Source organism: Chlorocebus sabaeus, chromosome 11, assembly GCF_047675955.1.
Source record: "Chlorocebus sabaeus isolate Y175 chromosome 11, mChlSab1.0.hap1, whole genome shotgun sequence".
Taxonomy (NCBI): domain Eukaryota; kingdom Metazoa; phylum Chordata; class Mammalia; order Primates; family Cercopithecidae; genus Chlorocebus; species Chlorocebus sabaeus.
This window is the reverse complement of record NC_132914.1, coordinates 90,493,738-90,518,719: the sequence shown is the minus strand read 5'-3', so window position 1 is coordinate 90,518,719 and position 24,982 is coordinate 90,493,738. Positions and strand designations below refer to the sequence as shown.

Genomic DNA, 24,982 nt, shown 5'->3' with positions numbered 1-24,982 from the left:
TGTTGACACTTGCAGGCTTGAAAAAGAAAGCGGGGGAAAATGTGCATGAGTAACATCATCATCTCATCATACCGGGATTCTCAACCTCTCTCAAAACATTTTGAGAATTCCCTGGTACATGATTTCCTTAGTACTAAATTTTTAAATTAAAAAAATATCTTATTTGCCATTGAAGCAATCAATTTTCTCCATCTTACAACAGAATCATTTATGTGACTTTAGATCCGAGAGGAAACTAAATTTATTTCCCTTCTTTTTGCAAAAGAATCTTTGAAGTATCTAGCAGAGAAAAAAAAATGAGCTTGCTCATGTAATAAAATTAGAAACACAAACCATTCCAAACACAAGCTGTTCATATTTAGTAGGATGATGCTTTTTATGTAGCATTTTCTGAATAGCTTTGAATTTCCTAAATTTTTTCCTTTCCTTGTGTTTTTCCTTGTCTCACATGTCACCCTATTTATTCATTCCCTCACCGACCTTCCCAGCTAAGGAGGAGAGAGGCACAAGGTATATCTACAGAAGTAACCATGGATTTAAAAGTAGCTACAGCATCAATTTAAAGGCAAGTTACAGCTTTTGTACATTAAACTTGGTGACTTTATCCTTTGCTTCATAGCTGTGGGAGAAGGGAAAGTTTTGGAAAGCAGAAATAGGAGTTCTTACTGGGAATCCAGAAACTCTTAAGATTATCTTTCTTAACGAGCTACCGAAATGACCCCTGAAAGCATAGTCTTAGTTGGGTTTCTTTCTTTCTTTCCTTCTTCCTTCCTTCCTTCCTTTCTTTTCTCTTTCTTTCTTTCTTTCTTTCTTTCTTTCTTTCTTTCTTTCTTTCTTTCTTTCTTTCTTTCTTTCTTTTCTTTCTTTCTTTCTTTCTTTCTTTCTTTCTTTCTTTCTTTCTTTCTTTCTTTCTTTCTTTCTTTCTTTCTTTCTCCTTCCTTCCTTCCTTCCTTCCTTCCTTCCTTCCTTCCTTCCTTCCTTCCTTCCTTTCCTTCTCTTCCTTCCCTCCCTCCCTCCCTCCTTTCCTTCCTTCCTTCCTTCCTTCCTTCCTTCCTTCCTTCCTTCCTTCCTTCCTTCCTTCCTTCCTTCCTTCCTTCCTTCCTTCCTTCCTTCCTTTTTCTTTTCTTTTCTTTTCTTTTCTTTTCTTTTCTTTTCTTTTTTTCATCACCTGCACCAGCCCTTCAGTTCCTACCTGGGGCCCTCTGAGTCAAGATCCTCAAAGATGGGTCCTAGGAATCTGCATTTTTAAAAACTTCCCAGGCTGGGCGCAGTGGCTCACGCCTGTAATCCCAACACTTTGGGAGGCCAAGGCAGGCGGATCATGAGGTCAGGAGATCGAGACCATCCTGGTTAACACGGTGAAACCCTGTCTCTACTGAAAAGTACAAAAAAAAGAAAAAAAAATCCCAGAAGGTTCTCATATCTACTAAAAGCTCGAGAATTTCTGCTCTGAAGGGACTTCGTGGATGGGTCTTCAGGGACTCTGTGAAGTCCCTCAATGTGTTTATAAAGTGTATGTGTGTATATATATATGTGCATTTTTCTGAAGTAAATTCTCAAAGGAGTCTAAGACCCCAGAAAAGGTTAAGGCCCAGTGCATAATGGCCAATAAATGGAGAGAAAAACTGTCCAAATCTCACATATTAATGAAAAGAAGAATGCAAGTTAAAACAAGATTATTACTTTGCACTCACAAACTTTTGAAAAAATCAGTGGTGGTTGGCAAAGATAGAAAAATAAGAATTCTCATACACTGCTGAGGGTATAGGCATTTGGGGGAACAATTTGACAATAGCTAGCAAAACCTAAAATACATTCTCCTTACAGCCCAGCAAGTCCACTTTTAAGCAAATACCAACTCTTGAACATATGAACTTGGCATGTTTAGGGATATTCTTTGGGATACTGCTTATAATTAATTGGGAAAAATTGGAAACAACCTAAATATGTACCTTAGGGGCAGAAAGAAGGTGACCCCTTTCCTCCCTGTCATAAGGGTCATGGCTGACACCCCTATAATAAAGACAAGCTAACAGAAGAAAAGCATAACACATTTATTTGATCACAGTTTTATGAGACATGAGAGCCTTCAGAATGGAGACCAAAGATTCGGAAAAATTGATCCCTTTTTTAATGCTTAGGTTCGATGAAGAATGGACAGCCGTGTAGAACTACGACTGGGGGAAACAGGGATAATCTAATGGAAATAGACTAAGTCGGGAAACCTACCAAGCCCTGTCAGCTCAGCTTCTTCTTGGCCTCTCTGTGCAGCATTTCTTTCTCCCAGGTATGGAATGGGAACCCTCTGGGATGAGGGTCTTAATTTCTTTATGGCCAGCACTTACTCAGAAAGGCAGGGGAAGATTACAGTAATATTTTTAGATTTTATGACTGGCTTTGGGTAAAAGCTGTTTTGGTTTCTATGACCTGCCTTGGGGAAGAGGAATTATGGTTTTCTGTGGCTTGCCTTAGGGAAGAATGAGGGGCAAGAGACAGCAGGGCAGGAGAAGTTCAGATAGAGACTTTGCTTCAGAGGCCTTCACTCTGGGGTGTCTTTTTCTAAGTCCCAACACATCAAGAAAGGAATGGGATAAATAAAATGTCATATGATCAATGTTAGCTTATTATAATTACAAGGAATGTTGTAAATCCATTTATTAATAATATTGAAAATAATAGGCTGGGTGTGGTGGCTCACACCTGTAATCCCAGCACTTTGGGAGGCTAAAGCAAGCAGATTGCTTGAGCCCAGCAGTTTGAGACCAGCCTGTGCAACATGGTGATATCCCATCACTACAAAAAATACAAAAATTAGCTGGGCATGGGGTGCATACCTGTAGTTAGTCCCAGCTACTCAGGAGGCTGAGGTTGGAAGATCACTTGATCCCAGGAGGTTGAGGCTGTAGTAAGCTGTGATCATGCCACTGCACTCAGCCTGGGTGACAAAATGAGATGCTGCCTCAAAATAACAATAATACTGAAAAGAATAGTAGCTAATACTTATATGGTGCTTACTGGCACTGTTCTAAAAGCTTTTCATATATTAACAAAACTGAATCTTAAAACATAATTGTGAGTGAAAAAAGCATAGAATAAAATGATACAACACTATGATCATTTTTATGTTTAAAAGTACAAAGTAATACTTACATAGGTTATTGAGAGATATACAGAGAGAGTAAAAGTAGAAAACGTGGATTTCACAAATATACACAAAATTCTAAGGGTAGTCTAGGGCGGCACTAACACGGATTTATAAGAATGGGGACATTTCAGTCTCCTTCAGTTGTATCAGATATATGTCATTTGCAAAAGATTTATAATTAACAAACACTTACATGATACTCACAAAACTAGTTGGCAAGGTAAGATGTTATAAAATGTGAGTGCTCAGTGGCAGGGCAGGGCGAGACAGACAGAAGGGAACAGAAGAGGAGGCCGTGCAGCTGTAGGGCTGTTAAGGCAGAAATATTTTGTGGAGCACAAGCAAGACTTAAACACAGACGGAGGGATGGCAGGAATCGTACTGCCTGGGAGGCCCTAGAGATATGAACCTAGAGGAAGAATGTCACCTTGGGGGCGCCACGAATGGAGAGTCAAAGGTGGACCCACAGAAGGAAGCGGAAAGACTGGCATTTTCTATCAGGGCATCTGGAAGTCTCTTTTGGTTAAAGAATATATGGTAAGTTATTTAATTATAAATAACAGAGGAAGTGACCAGCTGAATTGCACTTCTGAGAAGCAACAGGAATTATGTAGTGAAGTGCAAGTTACCAAACCTTTGAGAGAAGGCCATGATGTCTTCGAAGCATTCACAATATCCAGGGAATTAAGGGCTCAGTGTTGTTAGGTGTGCGCCTTAAATGTCAGGGTGGGAAAACTGAGAAAACTCAAAATATGCAATTTAGATTTAACCAAAGCAAATGTCTTCTCCTTCTCTCCAAAAAAGAAAGAAAGGGTTGGAGGAAAAATAGTTATGGCTACTCCAGGAATTCTCCCTGCAATCAGATGTCAAATTTCGAGCTTTCTCTCTCTCTCCTGCTTCTCTGTCCTCTTTGCCTACAGGATTAGTTGTGACTTACAAGGATCTCCACATTTGGTCCTAGCACCCTTCCAGTCCACCCAACACCCCACCCATATGGACTCTTCATCCTTCATTTCAGTGATGCCAACCTTTGCACATCCTGCTTCCTTTGCTTGGAATGACTTCTTTCTGACCCTGCTTTGCTTGGGAAAGCTCAATCTTCCTTGAAGAACCAGCTCAAAGGTCTTCTGTCAAGCTTTTCCTGAAAGAGGGGCAGCATAGCCATTTACACACCCAGTTATTCACCATACAAACACTGATTGAAGGCTACCAATGCCCTCCAGCAAAAGACCACCAGGAACACACTGATAATCAAACAAGCTGAGCTTATTACTCATTGATCAAGGGAGAACATACTTGAAGGACACTACCTTAGCAACTGTGTTAGAAAGAAACTACTAGAAGATTTGGATTTTGGTTGGGTGATTTGTGGAAGGCTTAAGAAATTAAGGATTTGCTCTAGGTTGGATACCATCAGAAATCCAGGCAACTGTACGATTGAGTGCATTACAGAGGGCAGAGTGACCTTGTTTTTGTGCATGGACAAAATTATGTAGTGACCTTGTTTTGTTTCATTTTATCATGGTTCAGAATAAGGTTGTCTGAGGTTGGTGTTCTGTGAGATTGTCTATGTCCAATAGGGGAACAATGGCCTGGCAGTGAGTGTTAGATCAGCTTGTAATAATATTGAGGTCTACTGGTGATTATTTCTGGATGTCAGGGCCTGCTTTTTTCTTTCTCTATGCCTATAATGCCTCAGCCATTGGACTGTGATATTGTTCATATGTCTTTTACATCACCTAGCATGCCTTATGATGTAGCAGACAGTGCGGTTATGTCTCAAGATACATCCCAACCCTCTCCCACCATGGGGCAGCCATGGGATGTGAATGGGACTGATTCCACTCCCGGTTCCAAGATGGGCCCTGATTTGTCTAGAACATCTGGTGACTTGTTTAGAGATAGGCATTGAATATTCAGTTTTATGGAAAAAGACACTGATATTGCATGCAGGAGGTTTAGTGGGGAGGGCACATAGGAACGATGTAGGCAAGAGAGGGAAGGATGATGACACAGAGGGAGAAATTGACCCAGTATATGATTTCAACAGAGGCTTTATCGGATTCCCCTTTGGAAGCACTGGAGCCGGGATGACCCTTCAGACATGCCTAATTGAGGTGACCTCAGGCTTTTATACTCACTCATTGATCAGCCATTAGAGGCAGTGTCCTCTCAAGGGGGACAATATCCTTGAGTTTGGCAGCTCCTTTTCATCAGAACAATGCTTTGAGAGGAACTCAGCTGTGAGCCATCAGCAATCAATACTTCCAGAGTGGGAAAATGAGGGTCTCAGATCTGAAGGGAACATCTGGTTGACACAGGCACTAAAATGAGCAAACATGAACATTATTTTCTTGTCTTGCTGATAATTCCACCTTCTAAAGGATAGGTTTTTGATGCTAATTCTGTCTGTCTTAGTCCATTCAGGCAGCTATACCCAAATACCTTAGGCTGGGTAATTCATAAACAATAGAAATGTATTGCTCACAGTTCTGGAGACTGGAAAGTCCAAAATCAAGTCACCTAGTAAGGGCCTATTCCTCATATGGCACCTTCTTGCTCATGACCTCACATGGCACCTCACATTCCTCATATGGCACCTTCATGACCTCACATGGTGGAAGGGGCAAGGGCACTCCCTTCAACCTCTTTTATGAGGGCAGTAATCTCATTCATGAGGGTGGAGCCCTCATGATTTAATCGCTTCCTCAAAAACCCCCATTTCTTGATACCATCACATTGAGTATTAGGTTCCAACATACCAATTTTGAAGGGACAACAACATTCAGACCATAGCTTTGTCCAACAAGGAGTACTTGGTAGGTGAAATAAAGAGCCTTAAGAGAAGGTAGCTATTACTTATTTTAATATGCCGCCCAAGGCTAAGCCAGCTGGGTGATATTCTTTGGATATAGCGATTCTTCCAGAAGAGCTCAGGAATTTTTTTTGGTGATTAGTAGAAGAGACGCTTGCTAGACACTAGAAGGAAAGTATACGGTCCCAGCTGCTGGTTGCATCATCAGGACAAAGCCAGCATACAGAGGATGGAAAAACTGAGAGAACTGTGAAGAAATGAGAATGGTCATAGCATGCTGGAGCTCGCCTGCATCAGGCGAGGGGTGACTGCGCACATCTCTTCCCAATTCTATCTTCAGTGACTTTGCTTTGGTAGCTTGAAATAGGTCATGGTGGGAGTATTTACACCATGGAAATAGACAAACTCATGGCTCTTTTTTCTCTGGAAAGTCAGTCAGTTGTGACATACTTCCTAGCACACTACCGACGAAGCCCTAATCAAACAATGCCTGAAGCCTGTCTACTTCTGGACTTTTCAGGTACGTGAGTCAATAAATTCTCCTTATTGTCCAAATTGAATTTTAATTGCTGCATATTATAATTTATGTTTGCATATCTGTTTTCTCCAATAAGTTATAAGCTTCCTGAAAGTCAGAGAACATATTTATCTTTGAATTTCTGGTGTCAGTAAACATAGCCAGTACCCTACATATATTGAATAAATGAAGCATAAGGGTCTTTGAACTGAAAAGAGCAAACATTAATAAGATGGAAATGGATAGTCAAGATGGGTGAAAGTATAGATGTTTAAACCAGTCCAATTATTCTGGCATGAATGAGAAAAAGGAAGCAGCTCTCTCTCTCTCTCTCTCTCACACACACACACACACACACATATGCACACACATCCTATCTCTTTCTGAAGACACAGTGCACAGTGAATGTGGACTTCAGTGTCAGACAGCCTTGACTTCCATTCTTGGCACAGCTACTTATTGGCTATAGTCCTAGACAAGTTCCCTAACATCCTGAAGCCTCAGTTTCCTAATCTGTAAAGTAGGCAAAATGATGCCTTCCTCAGAATGAAAGAGAAAGATGAGTAGAAAGCATTTAACCCAGGACCTGATACAGAGCAGGGACTGCAGCCAGTTTTTGCTGTTGTTCTTGTAGCAGATGTTGCTTTGTCATTACAATTACTGTTGTTGCAGCTCCCTTCCTTTCATTGCCTTTGTTCTGGTTCATAAATTTATTTTATCTAACCGCTCACTGAAATCTAGCTTTTTGCTTCTATTAAGAATATAGGGAAGAAACTGCAGTGGCATTAGCAGTGCCTATGACTCTTGCCACAGAAATTACAGATCTTTTCATATCACCTGGTAGTTGTTGTAGACAATGGAAACACAGTTTCTCCCATCACTCTTTGAAATGATGGGGTTGTTATTTGACCCTTCACCAGATCCAATTATTTAAAGCACTGATAAAGGAGTAAAAATATTACTATATTTGTAATAGTTAAAATATTTGATATTGTAACTGATTTCCTTTATAGCTTTATGTATTTCATTTTATGCCTAATAACATTATTCTGAGAAGGGAATCAGTGGCTTTACCAGCCTACCAAAGGGAACCTGGCACATAAAAGATTAAGAGCCCCTGCCCTGGGACCGTGTTGCTTCAGGCTGGCTGGTCAGCTCAGTTAGTTCAAGAGCAAGGAAAGTCATAGGAGCCCACTTGTAGGGTCAGTTCACTTTATATAACTTTATTCTGTTCCTCAGCCACAGAGACTGGACGGTGTGTGTCCAAGACCTAGAAGAGGCTATGTAAGACCAACCTCTATAAGCCCATCTGTTTGGCAGGAAACAGTATGCCCCATGGATGCTGGATTAGTCTTGGTGCTGCATTATGGAAGGGGTGGGGTCATTTGGACATAGAACTTGATGGCTTCAAAACACAATAAATGTAGATATTAGTCACTTGTAACTGGTAGAGAAGCCTGTAATCTCTCAGTAGTTCCTCATTCTGACAGCCTCTCTCTCTCAGTCTGGGCCTCTTGGTCTATGTGTAGTAAGGCTCCCACTTCCTGTTCCTTTCGCTCTCTATCCCCACCCATCTTGTTCACTCTCTCTCTCCCTTCGCATTCTCTCTAATTTATTCCCCCCCTTTTCTCTGAGGAGGAAACAGTATAAAATCCGGAATGTAGTCATTGGGTATCTGGTGGACATTCTTCTCTGTGCTTGGCCTTGAGTTCTTGGCAGGGATACTTGCTGTCCCTGGGTCTGCTCTCACTTTCCTTTCTGTCATCACACACACACACACACACACACACACACACACACACATATACACACACATACACAGTATCCCTCTCTCTCTCTCCATCTCTTTCTCTCCCTGACACACACTCACACTTCAGAACGATTATATTTATAATACCCTGGGCAGTTCCAAATGTCAGTATGAATTTTAAGAGCACATTTGTGTCTCTTGCTTGGAACAGACTGAATTTTCCACTGTCTGAGAGTTTGAAGTTCTTCCAACTAAGAGAGCAGTGAGAGCCTCTGGGGGACTAGCCATGTGTCAGAGCTCTGTCAACTTTCTGCTCCAAGGGTCGCACTCACTCAACATTTGTTGAAGGACCTATGGCCACATTTGGCCCAAGCCACTCATGTTGTGCTTTTCAAGTAAAACCCGGTAAGGGGAAGGGCATCTGGAGTGGAGATACCTGGTGTCAAGTAAGAATGGTGTCAAGTAAGAATGGGTCCTATAGGCCTGACATGTAAAAGCCATCAGAAATTGACCTGTTTTCTGGGCCTAGAGGAGAAGAAACCAGTAGATCTGGGATATACCCAAAGGAATAGAAATCATTCTACCATAAAGACACATGCATGCAAATGTTTGTTGCAGCACTATTCACAACCAGTAAAGACGTGGAACCAACCTAAATGCCCATCAGTGACTGATTGGATAAAGAAAATGTGGTACATATACACCATGGAATACTATGCAGCCATAAAAAAGAATGAGATCATGTCTTTGGCAGGAACATGGATGGAGCTGCTGGCCGTTATCCTTAGAAAACTAATGCAGGAACAGAAAACCAAATACCACCTGTTCTCACTTCTAAGTGGGAGCTAAATGGTAAGAACACGTGGACACAAAGAGGAGAACAACAGATACTGGGGCCTGTTGGAGGCTGGAGGGTGGGAGGAGGGAGAGGATCAGAAAAAAAATAACTATTGGGTACTAGGCTTAGTACCTGAGTGATGAAATATGTGTAAACAAACCCCCATTTACTATATAACAAATCTGCCCACATACCTCTCAACCTAAAATAAAAGTAAAAAAGAAAGAAAAAACGGCCAGGCACGGTGGCTCATGCCTGTAATCCTAGCACTTTGGGAGGCCAAGGCAGGTGGATTACCTGAGGTTGCGAGTTCAAGACCAGCCTGACCAATATGGAGAAACCCCGTCTCTACTAAAAATACAAAATTAGTTGGGCATGGTGGCGCATGCCTGTAATCCCAGGAACTTGGGAGGCTGAGGCAGGAGAATCGCTTGAATCCGGGAGGCGGAGGTTGCAGTGAGCCAAGATCACGCCACTGCACTCCAGCCTGGGCAACGAGAACAAGACTCTATCTCAAAAAAAAAAAAAAAAAAAAAAGAAAAGAAAAGAAAAGAAAAGAAAACCAGTAGATCCCTGAAAGGGTAAATTATAACTCTCATTCAATGTCTAGGAATTAATCTGAATTCACTTTCAACTGGGAGTGGCAGCTGAAAGCTGACTTTAGGCAGACTTTAGGCACAGAAAGACTTGGACAGTTTCTCTCCTCTTCCTTATATTTAGCTGTTGCATGAAATACCCTTAAAAGAATTCAGTAACAGCCATTCCACAATTAGAAGTATGGCTTGAAATTCTTATTCCTGTGAGAGTTGACACACTGGCTTTAATTCATACTAAAGTGCAAATGACTAACCTAAGATTCTTTCTTGCAAACAGTTTTATTAAATATGAAGAAGAGAGGAGAGAGAAAGAGAGGCTTATATTTGAGAGGAAATTGGGTAGAGGGACAAAGAAATGAGATGCTGGAGATTTTATAGCTTTATAGTAGCATCAGAGTTGGCCCCAGTTAGCTTTCTGGAGTTAATTGCTCAGTTTAATTATGGATTTCTCCCCACACATTTCCAGCACTCAGTTTTGATTAGATCTTATATTGCTTGGTTTCCTTAGCCTCTCGTCAAAGAACCTCTTTAGTGGGTAAAATGGGGGAATGTGGCAGGAGAGAGGGGGGTGCCCTACAGTGGATCAGAACCGCTTCTTAGAGGATGTTTCATCACCTTCTGTGTAATTTCCAACCAAAGTTAAAACGTTCTTCCCTTCTACTTCACAGTAAACTAATCTTGGGAGAATTCTTTCTGGCTGAGTGCTTCCCAAGCCACCATTCTTTAAGTGGAATTTATTTGAATAATTTAACATTGATTTCTAGTCTGGGTACTGTTTAGTTCCTTTTTGGGTCACTGAGCAAAAGGACTTAATATGTTGCATGTTCCATATAAAAATATCACCCGATTTTAGCTGTTCAGTGAGCTCCTGGGACAAAGGAGGGTTACTGGCAATGGAAAAGTATCACTTCCAACACAGGATATGCTGTGAGCATTGGTGATATGTAACATATTCAGTAGTGTTTTCATGAACCTGTCAGCATAGTCTGCGTAAACTTTGCAATGACATTCACCTTCTGCTCAGCTCAACTTTATGGCTTCCTGAGCAAGGAGGTAAAGAACATGGAAGAGAAGTGGACGTGTCACAGGGGCACCTTCTGCCTTGTGGGACTCCCCCTTCTGGTGTCTGGAAGGGATGATGGTGGTTGAATTCAAGGTCACTGCCCCTACGCAGAGAGAAGGAAGAGAAGTGTTTTCTTCAGGTTCTTCTCCTTTTGATAGGAGAGTGAGGCTCCTCCTGCTCCAGATTCTATAGGGAATAACATAGAGAAATTATGCTTTATCACTGGCAAAAAATTCATCGTTTGTAATTTGGGAATAATACATTGTATACAGAGTTTAGAATCAATGCGATAAGCTATTAAAAGTACTTAACTCGATAGCTGGCACTAGTAGTCACTCAATTACTGTTTGTTTCTTTCTGGCTGTCACCAGTTACAGTTTTGCATTTTTACCTTTAGGTCTTTGATCCATTTTGAGGTAATTTTTGTGAAAGAGATGTAAGGTCTTGGTTTAGATTCTGGTTTATTATTTTCCTGCATGCAGATGTCCAGTTGTTCCAGCACCATTTATTGAAAAGACTGTCCTTTCTCCACTGTATTGCCTTTGCTCCTTTGTCAAAACTCAGTTGACTATATTTGGGGGGGTGTTTTTCTGGGCTCTCTATTCTGTTCATTTGGTCCATTCGTCTATTCTTTCGCTCATGTCACATTGTTTTGATCACTGGAAAGCTTTTCAAAACCGTAAAGCCTTATACCCATATGAAGCAGTATTAGTAGAGATAGTGACCAGCTGAGGGCCAATGGCATTTCCTCAGCTCTTATCCTCTCCCTGCTCTGTGTGAGTTAGAAGATGGAACTCCTCATCTGTGAAGAGGGAAAGCCAATACTCCAGGGCCAACGGTTTACTGAGGGCATAATGGACTTGGTCTCTTCCTTCTGCTGAGTTCGAGGACAGGGCTTGTTCAAAACTGGTTCATCTCTGCTTTCTCTGACTTCAAGGACCTCATCCTAACACTTCGCTGCTGGCAACTCAAGCATTATATATTCTGTTATTTTAAAATATTGTATTATTTTCTTGCTTGTTTTAGACAGTAACATTGTTTCCTTTTGCTGCTCAGTCTGGGCATGGCTCATGATTGCCCATTATAGCTTCAGCTGACATAGATCCTGTATTTTGGCAAGTCGTTCTCAAAGTGTGGCCCCTGACCCGCAATATCAGATCCTCTGGGAAATGCAATGTTAGAAATGCAAATTTTCAGGTCCTACCCCAGACTGAATGAATCCAACCTCTAGAATAAGGCCAAGTAAATCAGTGTTTTAATTAAAAAAAAAAATGATACATGCTCAAGTTTGGGAACCACAAACTTTGAGTTTACAAAGAGTTTTTCATTCATTTAGTAGCAGCATTCTCACGCACATTGTCTCTGATAGATGGCATGATGACCCACTTCCACTTGGTTATTCTTTTCCCTCTGCCTTTTAGGGCTTGCCATAGGACGCCCTGCTGAAGCTGGCACGCTCATGGGAGCTATCCTTAAATGCCACTCAGAACACTCTCACAGCCTACAGCCTGCAGAAGAAGAGTGTCACCTGGTCCGGTTGCTGAGTGACCGCTGATCAACAGCTGACTTCACCTTGCATCCTGACTCCTGGGAGCTCTTCCTCTCCCATCTCTCTTCCCCTCTTTCTCTGTAGGCGCAGCCATCAGGATCAGCTGAACCACTGGGGATGGCTGTCTTTGGAGAGGAGCTATGTGGCCTTGAGAAGAGTTGGGTAGATGGACGGCCTCTCCTTGGAAATCCGCTCTCTGAAAGGACAAAGCCTAGGAGACTGCTCTTCAGGGTGCAGAGCACAGGCTTGCCTGTTTATTAGGGTGTGGGCTTGGAGTCAGGACAGGAGTTTTATGAACAGGAGAAGGAATTTTGTTGAGTTTGTGGCCTTGTGCTGATTCTTTTTGGGATGTTGAGTAGCATGAATAGAGAAATCTTTGATGAGAAGAAAAAAACAGTTTTAGTGAAGTAAATAAATGTAGCTTCATTTTCATTTGTAAATATATTTCTTCTATTTGTTGTTACTCCACTTGTAAGATGCACACACATAACTACAGATTCAGAGATTTTTGTCTATCCATTGATGGCGATCTGTGTTACTTTCTGTCAAGGAGGCACAGTAACTTGGTGTCAGTATGGTGGGGCTCTGGCTGCCACAGACAGTATAGGTAGTGGCCTTCTGTTAGCTGAAAATTAATTACTAAATTGGCAGCATGTGCCCCTCATTCTGTGATACACACACACACACACACACACACACACACAGAGACACACACACAGTACCCCTTATGTTTGCTTAACTTCCAAGAGTCTTTTGGACATATAAAATTTGCCTGAGTCAAAAGTTTAAAATATGCATTGGTTCTGTGCCTATTAAAAGCAAAGTTTAAAATAAAGCCCGAAATAATGGATGAAATCCATTCAGGCAGCTTGGTGGTTTAAAGCAAGACTGAACTTTCTACTTTTTGAAAAGTGTGTTTCCAGGAATAAAGCTGAGTGGGCAAAGCAAGACCTAATTTTCCCCACTGAATAGGAAATAAAATGACACATATTGAATGCTGTCTCAAAGGTGCTTATACTGGTTGGGAAAAGATGGCCTTGAGACCCAGGCTATTCGTGTTAAGATTGAAGATGAGGTGAAAATGCGAATTAAATAATGCCATGGCAAAGTTGGCTGAAAATGAGTAAGCAGGACTTTGTGAACGCTTCATATTCCTAATAAAGCATCTCTTCCTTACTCAAACATCTCTTCCTCCCTCTTTTGACCTTCAGCAGGCTATAAAGAACAATGCCCTTCATTTGTGATTATCTAATCTCTAGAAACATGCCCTGCCCTCATATATTGCTGGTGGGAATGTAAAATGATGCAGCTGCTGGGGAAAGCAGTTTGGTGGGTTCCCAAAAAGGGAAACACAAAGTTATATGTGTTTATGACCCAGAATATTCCACTCCTAGGTATATACTCGGGATAACTGAGACATATGTTCATACAAAAACTTGTACACAAACATTTGTAGCAACATTATTTATAACAGGCAAAAAGTGGATACAGTCCAAATCTCTGTCACCTGAGGAATGGATAAATAAAATGTGATAGAGCTGTACCGTGAAATACTATTCAGTCATAAAAAGAATAAAGTACCGATAGTGAGAGTTGAAGAAGGAAGAAAGAAACATGAAAAGCAGCTTCACAGTAAAAGACAGGTTTATTTTGGGAAATAAACCAGAGAGGGGCTTCTGGCTGAGTTAGGTCAGGGGCACTCTCTCTTACAGACTAAGAGTATTTAAGGGTTTAGGGCAGGAGAGCTTATCACAAGCTCAGAATATTTCTGTGTTTGTTTCCATACTTTTTTTTTTTTTTTTTTGCAGCTGCAGGCATACCCAAGTCTGCTTTTAGCTTCCCTATCTTAGTGCACCTAAAGGGAAAGGGATGTGCTTATTAGGGCCCACTGTTTTACTGGGGCCCATTGTATGAGTGTGAAGTTTGGCGGTTACCCAAGAGACTTTGCCCCTACCTTCTGCCCCTGACCTGTCTTATCTGTGTTTTACTGTCTGCTGTTTCTGGCTGCTTGTTGTTAGAAGAGAAGTGATTTCCTTGAAATGACTGAGATTAGAAAGGGAGCCGGAACTTGAAATGGCAATGTTTGTCCAAGATGATGGTGCTCCTGCTCTGTCACTGGTACCTGCTACTACTTGGATGAACCTCGAAAACGTTGTGCTAAGTGAAAGAAGCCAGAATCAATGGGCCACATTTTGTTCGATTCCATGTATATGAAATGTGCAGAATAGGCAAATTATAGCCCCCCAAAATTCATATGTTGACATCCCAACCCTTAGTACCTGAGAATGTGACTGTCTTTGAATATGGGGCCTTTAAGGAGGTAATTAAGGCAAAAAAGAGGTCCTCTGGGTGGGCCCTCACCCAGTAAGACTGGTGTCCTTCTAAGAAGAGAGAGATTAGGACACAGTTACCCACAGAGGAAAGGCCATGTGGAGACAGAGGGAGAAGACAGCCTTTTGCAGGTCAAGGTGATCAGGATAAACAGCCCATAATAGGTCTGGTAAGGTCTGAACAGGGGTCAGATTGTAAAGTGTGTTATCAGCTAGGGTAAGGAGTTTTACTGTAATTCAGAGCCACTGGACAGTCTTAAGCAGGGTTCTACAGATCTGATTAATATCTGGGAGTTAGGGTTTCCCTGGAGATTCTAACAAGGACTAAAGCATCCCTGACCTTAGACCCAGATGTAATCTCTATCAACGTGGGTCCTGAATTAAACTTTCTTCATCCTGTTGATTGTCCTTGGTTTTCAGCAGAGTTTGCACAAAGAGAAATCAACACACCCAGGATAGCATGCCTCAGTACTCCAAACAGATTCTGAGAAGCATAAGGGTCAACCATAAATGTACATTTTTGCAAACCCTGTAATCTATTTATGCTACAAAAAAATCTCCTAAACAGAGGAACTGAATCAACTGCAAATAGCTATTGTTGATCTTCTACGAGGACATTGGCAATCATGATGGCTCTGTGAGCCACAGGATTGTTGTAAAGAGAGATTTCTGGATGGTGATTTTCTGTACTAATCAGTGGATTTTTGTTTTCTCATCAGGGCCAAGATATCCAACCATAAACAAAGGAGAAATTTTGACTTGAGAAATATCTACTTTGTTAATAAGCAAAACTGAAAATGGAAAAAAGTAATTTTGTTTTGTAAACACAGGCTTGCTGTTCATTGAGTGCAAAGTATAACTCTTGCAAAATGTTAGGGGTACTTGGACCCCATGGTGCTAGAGTTTAAAATGGTTTTGGAGGAATTGAAACATCAGTTCTGTTTATTGCACAAATGTAGCAAACATGAAAGCCAAATCGTACAAATTATTTTAAACAACTGAATGCCACTTACCAGCTGTGAGCTACCTGCTTCAACAAAACTCTTTCAAGCCTAAATAAAGGGAAAAAATTTCTCTCTTCTCTCCATGTATTTAAAGATAGCATCCGAATTAACATCTGAGTCATAAATAGTCCATGAAACAGATGACTCCTCATCCTATGACTAGATGGTTTTTTTTTAACCAGATAAAATTCTAAGTGAATCTCTTTTCTCTTTTGCACTTTTAAAAGCTATTTCCCTTCTCTGGTTTGGTCTTCTGGTTAATGTGCTGAGGCAGGCTCTTGGCAGCCAGATGGAGTATCATCTATATTTAGGGCTTCCATTAGCTTTTGTGTTTGAATCTGCTGCCATTTCCTAATTTCAACACAAATATTCTACGAGAGTGGATTGCCATTTATGTTATTGCTGTATAATAAAGTCATCATGCCAATATGCCTTATTTTTCCTGGTGATTCTTTTTGCTAATCAAGCACATTCCCTTTTTATTGGTCACATACTGATACATGAGAAGTTGTTACCTTGATAACATTTACCAGCATTCAGGTTGGTCAGTCTTGGTTCTGGCTTTTCTCGCTGTCCCTTCCAGGCTGGTTTGGATACCATTTAATGTTTTCTTTTTGGTTCGTGGGAGTTCAGCAACCCAGTAACCTTGAGAAAAGAGAAATGAGAAATGGAACCAGTTCATCTTAGGCTAAAAGATTCATTTTGACAGAGTAATATTTTTCCTTAGGATAAGAAATTACTGTGTCATTCCAATTGCATAGATACTACTGTGCCAAAGTGCTGCAGAGAGTTTCATGATGAACTTTTCTAAGAAAATTAATTGGATGTTAATGAAAGTTTGGGGGTGGTAGAATTCAAGGGAGAAGTACTCTGTTTTTTATCACCACTTCCCAAAATTATGTAGTCAAAGGCTCTTATGATGATTATAAAAATAGCAACCCCCACTTGCTTGTGCTAGACAGAATATAAAGCAGTTTCACAACATTTCTGCTTTGAATTAGAGTAATCCTCTTGGTATCTGAAGACCTCCTCTGAGTCCAGCATATGCTGGCTTTGCCACCAGAATCTTAGGGGTGAGGCCTTTGGCCAGGTTTGGGGGTTCTAATAAATTTAGCATATGGGCCAGTCGCAGTGGCTCACACCTATAATCCCAGCAGTTTAGGAGGACAAAGTGGGCAGATCACTTGAGGTCAGGAGTTTGAGACCAGCCTGGGCAACATGGTGAAACCCCATTTCTACTAAAAATACAAAAATTAGCCAGGCGTGGTGGTGCATGCCTGTAATCCCAGTTACTCAGGAGGCTGAGTCAGGAGAATCGCTTGAACCTGGGAGGCTTGCAGTGAGCTGAGATTGTGCTACTGCACTCCAGCCTAGGTGACAGAGCAAGACTCTGTCTCAAAAAATAAAAATAAAAATAATAATAAATTTTAAAAAGCATAGCATATGGAACACTCTTCTGGAATCAGTGTCTGTAACAGAAAAAAAAAAGAAAGAAAAATTTGAAGTTGCCAGTACTCAGACGGGTTTGTGGACACTGGAAAGGAGATGAGGAACCTACACATCACCTTATTTCCAGGAGAAGGTGGGTGGCGGATTCATGCTTGTTCTCAATCATAGTGGTTGTTTGGACTCAGTAGGAATATTTACTGTGAAGTCTGTCATATGGAGGAAAAACTCAGGGGTGCAACACAGTGGCCAGAAAAATTGGATGGTGTCATTTCCAGTCACCAAGGTGGGACACCTCACGCTTGTGGGTCAGCACAGATCAGACACGGGTGTCCGGAGTTAGCTCTTTTACACATGTGCCGAGACAGGCTTCTTGCTCCTGTCGCACGACTCCCAACTGGAGAGGATGATGAGGGGAGAGCCCAAGCTACACCAATAACTCTTGGTGCCAGTTCCTGCTGTTTCATCTTTGTCTCCCCATCACAGCTGTACTGGGACCACTGCTGGCTGCCTTCTTGCTTCTCTAACTGCTTTTCTCTGGTTTCCTCCTTGGCTTCTCTTTCTGAAATTGTCACTTAAATGTTGACATAACCAGACTGTGCCCTTTGGTACTTATCTATTCTCACTTTACCTACACTCCCTGGACAATCGCCTCCATTCCCATGGCTCCAATTACCATCTCTACTGCTGGCAGCTCTCAAATGAAATCTACATCTCCAGCCCAGAACTTGTTCTGTGGTTCCCTAGATGTCTTAAACTCAGTGTGTTTGAACCTAACTCATGATGCTCCCACCCCCACAAACTATGCCTGCTTCTGAGATCTTGTCTATGTAATAGTGGCCAAGATTTACTGTGCTTGTGATATTCCAGGCTCCGTTCCAAGCATTTGACATACTTTACCTCATTTAACCTTTTCCAGAGCCCTGTACAGAAGATACAATTATTATCCCTTTCTTACACTCTGAGGCACCCAGTGAATCAGTGCCTTGCCCCAGGTTCAACAGCTAGCGGTGGACAGAGTCAGACTTTGAATGCAGGCTGTTGAAACCGTAGCCCACACTTCTAATCACTCGGTTGGGCTGCTTGCTGTTGTACATTTACCCAAGTCAGAAATTGGAGCATCATTTTTGATGTCATCTTCTCCCCTGGCTCCCACATCACATCCAATGCTAATCCAGTTCCTTTTACCTCCTGAATAACTTGAGCCTGCCTGCCTTTCTTTCTTTCTTTCTTTCTTTCTTTCTTTCTTTCTTTCTTTCTTTCTTTCTTTCTTTCTTTCTTTCTTTCTTTCTTTCTTTCTTTCTTTCTTTCTTTCTTTTTCTTTTTCTTTCTTTCTTTCTTTTTCTTTCCTTCCTTCCTTCCTTCCTTCCTTCCTTCCTTCCTTCCTTCCTTCCTTCCTTCCTTCCTTCCTTCCTTCCTTCCTTCCTTCTTTCTTTCTTTCTTTCTTTTCTTTCTTTTTGCTCCCAGGTCACTACTCTAGTCCAGGCTATTATCTCTTGCCTGGGCACTCACAATGGCTTCCTAACAGCTCTTCCTGCTGTTCTCTCTTCTCTCCTTTCCACCTTATCTATTTTCCATACTGCAGCCAAAGAAATCTCCCACCTTATCTATTTTCCATACTGCAGCCAAAGAAATCTCTCTAAAACATAAATTCAAATGTATCACTTCAGTAAAATGCTGCAATGGTTCCCCATTGTCCTCAGGGCAAAGTCTGGACTCCAATATGCCTGAAAAGGTATGCTCTGGGCTCTTTTCTCTTCAGCCTCATCCTTCTCCCTGACTTCATCCCCTCCCCTTGCCCTGTCAGCATGCCCCAGTCTTCCTGTGCTTCTTTCCTTTCCTGGCTCCTGGAAGGTCCCCTTCTCTCTCTCACCTCTTGGCCGCTTAGTTGTCTGATCCCTTTGCCTATGATACAGTTTGGATACTTGTCTCCTTCAAATCACATGTTGAAGTTTGATCCCCAGTGTTGAAGGTGGAGCCTCGTGGGGGGTGTCTGGTCATAAGGGCAGATGGCTCATGAATGGCATGGTGCTGTTCTTGTGGTAATCAGTGAGTTCTTACTCTTAGGTCCTATAAGATCTGCCTGTTAAAAAGAGTCTGGCTCCTCCTCCTCTGCTTGCTCCCTTCCTCTCTCACCATGTGATCGCTGCACACACCAGCTCCCCTTCACATTCCACCATGAGTGGAAGCAGCCTGAAGATCTCACCAGAAACAGAGGCTGGCGCCATGCTTCTTGTACAGCCTGCAGAACCATAAGCCAAAGAAATCTCTTTTCTTTGTAAAACACCCAGCCTCAGGTCTTTCTTTATAGCAACACAAAGGGACTAAGACAGCCCGAATGTCCTTCCGTCTTCTCTGTACCTGCTTGACTCCTATTCATTCTCAAAGGCTTTGGAGATCTCCTCTCTGGGGTCTAGAAAGGGACTTTGGTGAATTGACTGTGTGTTCCAGTATAGCTGCCACTCTGTGTGCCATGGTTTGTCCCAAGCACTTTAAATATATTAACTCATTTAATTTTGAAAAAACCGCATGAGGTAGACACAATTATTATTTCCACTTAGCAGATGAGACTGTTGAAGCACAGTGCATCTGCCACTCTAGTAGTTCACCAGAGGAAGTTTGACACAGGGCTCTGACTACAAGGCTGTTGCAAGAACACAAAAAACAAATGGAGGTTGCAAGACAATCCAAAGATGAGAAACAGTAGGAAGCTGCTGCTCCAGGTTGGAGGGACAGAAGGAAGTGGGGATGTCACCAGAGGTGAGGCACTGGGACTGCCCAGCGGGAACTGGAGCTCTAGAGGAGGCGCAGCCACTATCAGAGCAGCCACCCCAAACTGAGAAGGGCTTAAGTACCCTGATGTTCCCTCCTCCTACTGCTAAGCTCCACCACTGCTTCCCATTGGCTAAGTTAACCAGACACTCATTGGCAGGAGCCTGGGAAAATGTAGTCTGCAGAGGTCGCGGTAAAGATGGGGAACAAACTGAGAGAAACAGGTAGCAGATAGGCTCAGAGAAGTTCATTACTTTTTCCAAGCTCTGACAACTTCTAAGTTGCAAGATCTAAGTAGTTTGGCCCCAGAGTGTGTCCACTTAACCACTGATGTACACTGCCGTTCTGAGAACCTGGGGCCAGGCACTGAGTCACTGAGTCTCAGATGTGTAAAATGGAAATAATAGTGATATCCTCTGTATGGGGCTACGATAAAGGGAAAATAAATTGACACACTTCAAATATTTTGAATACTGCCTGGAATATCATAAGCACAGTAAATTTTGGTCATTCTTACAGAGATAAGGATCCCAGGAGAAAGCAGTGGTCTGGGCGTGGGAACTCTGCCCAGCACTGTTCTAGGCTCTTTCTCTAGAAGGTAGTTGCTATCTCCATTTTACAGATGATAAAACCGAAGCCTCAAGAGTTTGACTTACATAGCAAAAGTGGGAGTAGGATTCAAGAATTTGATTCCAGAGTCAACGTGTGTATGCCATATTAAAATTCCTGTGTGATGGACTCTCTTCCAGCTAAGCTACAGTTTCTATGGGGACACACCTGTGCCTTTTTTGCCTTTGATTCTCTAGCACAGGCTCAGCACCTGGTGCCTTAGAAGGCACTCAGTATATATTTGCTTCATGAATTATTAAATGGCCTGGTGATTTGCTGGTGCCATGGAAGTAGAAGTTGTACAGACGTGTTTCTGGACTTCTTGGTCAGCAGTGAGGTGCTGGAGGCCCAGCCTCTCTTCAGAAACTCATTCCAGGCCATCTCCATAGTGCATGCCCGAGTGTTCCAGCTCTGCCATTTCATCCATCTCTGTGATGGCTTCCCCTGGACCTCCGCTTTGTGGAGGCCATCTATTTTGTATGTCCTCGAGTGCTCAGTGGTGACCAAGGCAAGAGGATAAGAGTCAGAGTGAGGAAAATTGCATCGGGGATTGGAAGAGAAAATGAAATGGAGTAAAAGGTCACCATTACACCATTAAGGAGTTCTCAAGAGTGCTTCATAATCATAATATAATCTGCAAATGCACATCTGGAGGTAATTATATCTACCTACGACAAATTACTTATACTTTTATCTTAGCAATTGACCTAGTATATGAAGTGGAAGCAATTCGCTCTTCTCTGCCTGTTTCCCCACTTAAACAAGAGGGAAAAGATCATTTTCACTGAGTGTTGGAAAAGTACCTTTTCATCATTAGAGAAAGTCTATAAAAACTGAGTTACTGAATCTGGCTTTGGCATGAGGACATGGGCTAAAACTGAGCTTTTGATCTGTTGCAACTGGTATGTTGCTGGGGATGCTGCCATTTCTTGAAGTTTCTCTCATCTTTCCAGCAGAAAGAGCTGGGCATCTTGTAAGAAGCTGATGTATATTTATTAACAGATAATATGAGTTATGTATCTAATAATGGTTTCTTCTTCCCTTTGGCTACTTAAAAAGGGCAGAGCCAAATAGGCCAGCACTGGAAGAATGTGGGATTTCACAGAACACCTTTTATGGCCTAACCACAGCCCTGCTACTCATTTTTCTATCCTATCTTTTTCCCTCATCACTTTTATTTAACTGATTGTATCTTGCTGAATTGTGTGCATCTTGGTAAGCCATCCTCAAGCCTTCTCAGGACAACACAAATAGGTAAATAAATAGTTATTGACTCAAATGTTTTTAATCACAGACTTGATTCCTGGTTTTGCTTTAGTGAAGCACTTTGAGTTACTGGCACTCAAGTAACTCAAAGTATCAATGTTCCATCACTTTCTAGAATTAACTAATCCAGCAGAGATGAATTTATGACAGAAAGCTATAGTATATTAAACTCCAGAGTTCCCAGCTGGAAGAAATTATAGTTTTAGAATTGGTTGATCAAGAAATAGATGTTGACAATTGACTCAATTTTGGTAATGTTTTAAATGAATCTGTATTTTATTAATACATATACAAATGATAAATTTATAATTTGTTTAATGTATTTTATTAGTCACAACCAATCTACATACATTTGAAAATGGTGCCATATACATATGGTGAAAATAGCATTTTCACTGGATCTCAAATTACATTGGTGAGCTTATAAACTAGAAGATCCCTTGCAAGAAGGCCATAGATTCCCCAGAGGCGAAGCTTTGCAGGCTGGAAATCTTGGCATTCTTCCTTTACTCATTTGTTAAAGCATATTGGGTTAGGTGCTAGGGTCCCTAGGCAGGCTTTTGTACTACATTGCTTCACGTTCTTGAAAACTGGAAAACAATTGGCTCAAACTCAACCTTTAGTAATAAAATTTCCCTTCTGACTTTCTAGACATGTGTCAAAATTACTTCATTAAATTTCAACAGTGTTTAAGCATGCATTTGTACTGTGATTTTCACTTATTAAGCGCTCTGATGTAATATCTTATTGTTATCAATTATATGTAATTTATCAATTATATATTCCTATTAAAGAACAGGTCTAACAAGAGAGGAATCTGATTTTGTGAAAAAGAAATTGTAGGGAAGAAAATCACTGGACTGAGGTCATGCTGCAAGTTAGAGGCCAATCCTAGACAAGAACTTTGTTTTCTAATTTTTTAAAGAGATGGGGTCTTGCTACTTTGCCCAGGTTGGCCTCACACTCCTGGACTCCAGCGATCCTCCTGCTTCAGCCTGCTCAATAGCTGGACTACAGGCACAAGCCACCACACCCAGCTAGAGCTTTTTCTTTCCTTTCTTCTTTTCTTTTCTTTTTCCTCCTTCTCCTTCCTTCCTTCCTTCCTCTTTCTCTCTCCTTCCTTCCTCCCCTCTCTCCTTCCCTCCTTCCTTTCTTTCTCTTGTTCTCTCTTTCTCCCCTCCCTCCCTCCCTTCCTTCCTTCCTTCCTTCCTTCCTTCCTTCCTTCTTCCTTGTCTCTCTCTACCCTGCTCAAGCCATCCCCGCTGCCTCAGCCTCCCCAACCCCCTCAGAGTAGCTGGTACTGCAGGTGCACGCCACCACCTTCAGCTACTTTTTGTATGTTTGTAGAGATGGGGTTTCGCCATGTTGCCCAGGCTGGTCTCATACTCCTGGGCTCAAGTGATCCTTTCGTCTTGGCCTCCCAAAGTGCTGGGATTACAGGTGTTTACCACCACGTTGGCAGAATTTTATTTCTTAAAATGATTTTTGCTGTTTTTTCCTTTATCTTATATTGCCTAAGGACTGTCTTACTTTTTCTTTTTTTAAAAAAATATTTTTAAGTAAACAGGGTCTTAAGCCTCCAGCCACCCCTTCATCTCTTACATTTCCCTCCAGTGAAATTGTAGTACTATGCACACGCCTGGGTCTCCTTGTCCTTCACCAACTTTGGCTCCAACTGGGGTCTTGAAATCCCTCCGCCATCTATATACAATAAGAAATCCAGATTATCCACTCCAGCTGGCACTTTTTCTGCCACACAGATTAGCTTTTAATGAACAAAAACTGTCACATCGATCTATTTTAATTTTATGGCTGCTGAATGAAATTTATTGAAACCAGCTCAGCAAAGTAGTGTTTCTATGTCTAGTCATGCCTCAGGAAGGGTCTGGACTTACCCCAATATGAAAAAGCTTTCAAATCCCAGCACTTTGGGAAAACGAGGCAGGAGGATCATGGGGGTCGGGAGTTCGAGACCAGTCTGACCAACATGGAGAAACCCCGTCTCTATTAAAAATACAAACTTAGCCGGGCGTGGTGGCGGGCGCCTGTAATTCCAGCTACTTGGGAGGCTGAGGCAGGAGAATCTCTTGAACCCAGGAGGTGGAGGTTGCCTTGAGCTGAGATGGCGCCACTGCACTCCAGCCTGGGCAACAAGAGCGAAACTCCATCTCAAAAATAAACAAACAAACAAACAAACAAAAGGCCCTCTTGCTTGAACAACGTCCCCTGCAGATACTTTCTAGGCACGAGGGATGCTGTAAGGGCTCCACTTTGCTTATCTCCGTGCTAATCTTTTACTCATCCTGACATGGGCTGGTTCTAATTGATATCCATCTTGCTTCCTGGGGGTCCCTGAGGAATTTTTAAGAGAAAAATGCAACTTGTTTTGTGAACGGAAAACCAAGTTTGGCTAAGAGTAAACAAATAATAATGCAAGAAAAGCGCATGAGAAGAATAAAAATGAAACACAAGCACTCTTTCTTTCCTTTAGGGCAGGGCAGGGCAGTGCAGGGGACGGAAGGACAGTGGGAGAGGGTGGGAAACGCAGAGGAGGAGGCTGAGTTTATTTTTAACACCAAGTTAAAGGCATACTCTGTGTTCTTTCCTTTTAAAAATAGACTTTAACCTCTTGAAGCATTTCGACTCTATTCTGCCTGTGGGGTAAAACCCCTTTTGTGGCTGGCAACTCCCACTGGGTCTTTTCCCATCATTACAGGCTTACTAGCCAAGTAGTTAGAGCGATGGAAAAACCCCAGCATTTTTCTTCAAAGGGTTCCTCATTAGCATACGCACACAGCTTCTGTGCGCAGAGAAGCTTAGAAACCCCGGCTGCTTACCTGCAGCTTGAGCTTCCCTGCATTTTTCAGAACTGATGGTTAGGGGAAAATTCTCTTTTTAAAATAGTTTGGATTCATAAACTAATGGAGACAGTTTTTTCAGCCTACTGCAAAATGTATTAGTTGAGTTTATAAATAATGCAACATACCGACACCTATAAAATTTGATATGGGTGAACAGATATGGTAATAGCTCACTCTAACACTTTTTGAAGGCTTCCTATGGGCCAGATACTGTCTTTATGCATGTAATGCTCTGAACAGTGCTCTCAGGGTACATAATATTACCATCCCATTTTACAGACGAAGAAACTTGAACTCAGGGCTAATAAATAACAAACTCAGTGAGTAAAGAGATTCAAACTCAAGCAAGACAGTCAGTTCAGGTCCACTGCTAGCTCATACCATAAGCACATAATTAGAAAAGACACCGCTACTTTAAGAT

The 24,982-nt window shown here is 41.8% G+C and overlaps 2 long non-coding RNA genes across 4 annotated transcripts; one reads left to right on the top strand and one right to left on the bottom strand.

The window, feature by feature from the left end:
* The first annotated feature begins 440 nt into the window (after positions 1-440).
* LOC140712785 (uncharacterized) lies at positions 441-16,138 on the top strand. 3 transcript variants are annotated; one of them, XR_012094555.1, is made up of 4 exons: positions 441-565; positions 2,142-2,287; positions 8,982-9,079; positions 12,146-16,138. It is a non-coding gene; the product is annotated as an uncharacterized lncRNA (long non-coding RNA). The 3 variants fall into 3 exon arrangements; XR_012094553.1 differs by having other exon boundaries at positions 8,846-9,079; XR_012094554.1 differs by lacking the exon at positions 8,982-9,079.
* On the bottom strand, positions 10,381-18,188 carry LOC119623849 (uncharacterized). Its single transcript, XR_005239908.2, has 3 exons — positions 17,173-18,188; positions 16,123-16,252; positions 10,381-10,910 (listed from the first exon to the last, which is right to left on the bottom strand). It is a non-coding gene; the product is annotated as an uncharacterized lncRNA (long non-coding RNA).
* Between the last annotated feature and the right edge of the window lie 6,794 nt (positions 18,189-24,982).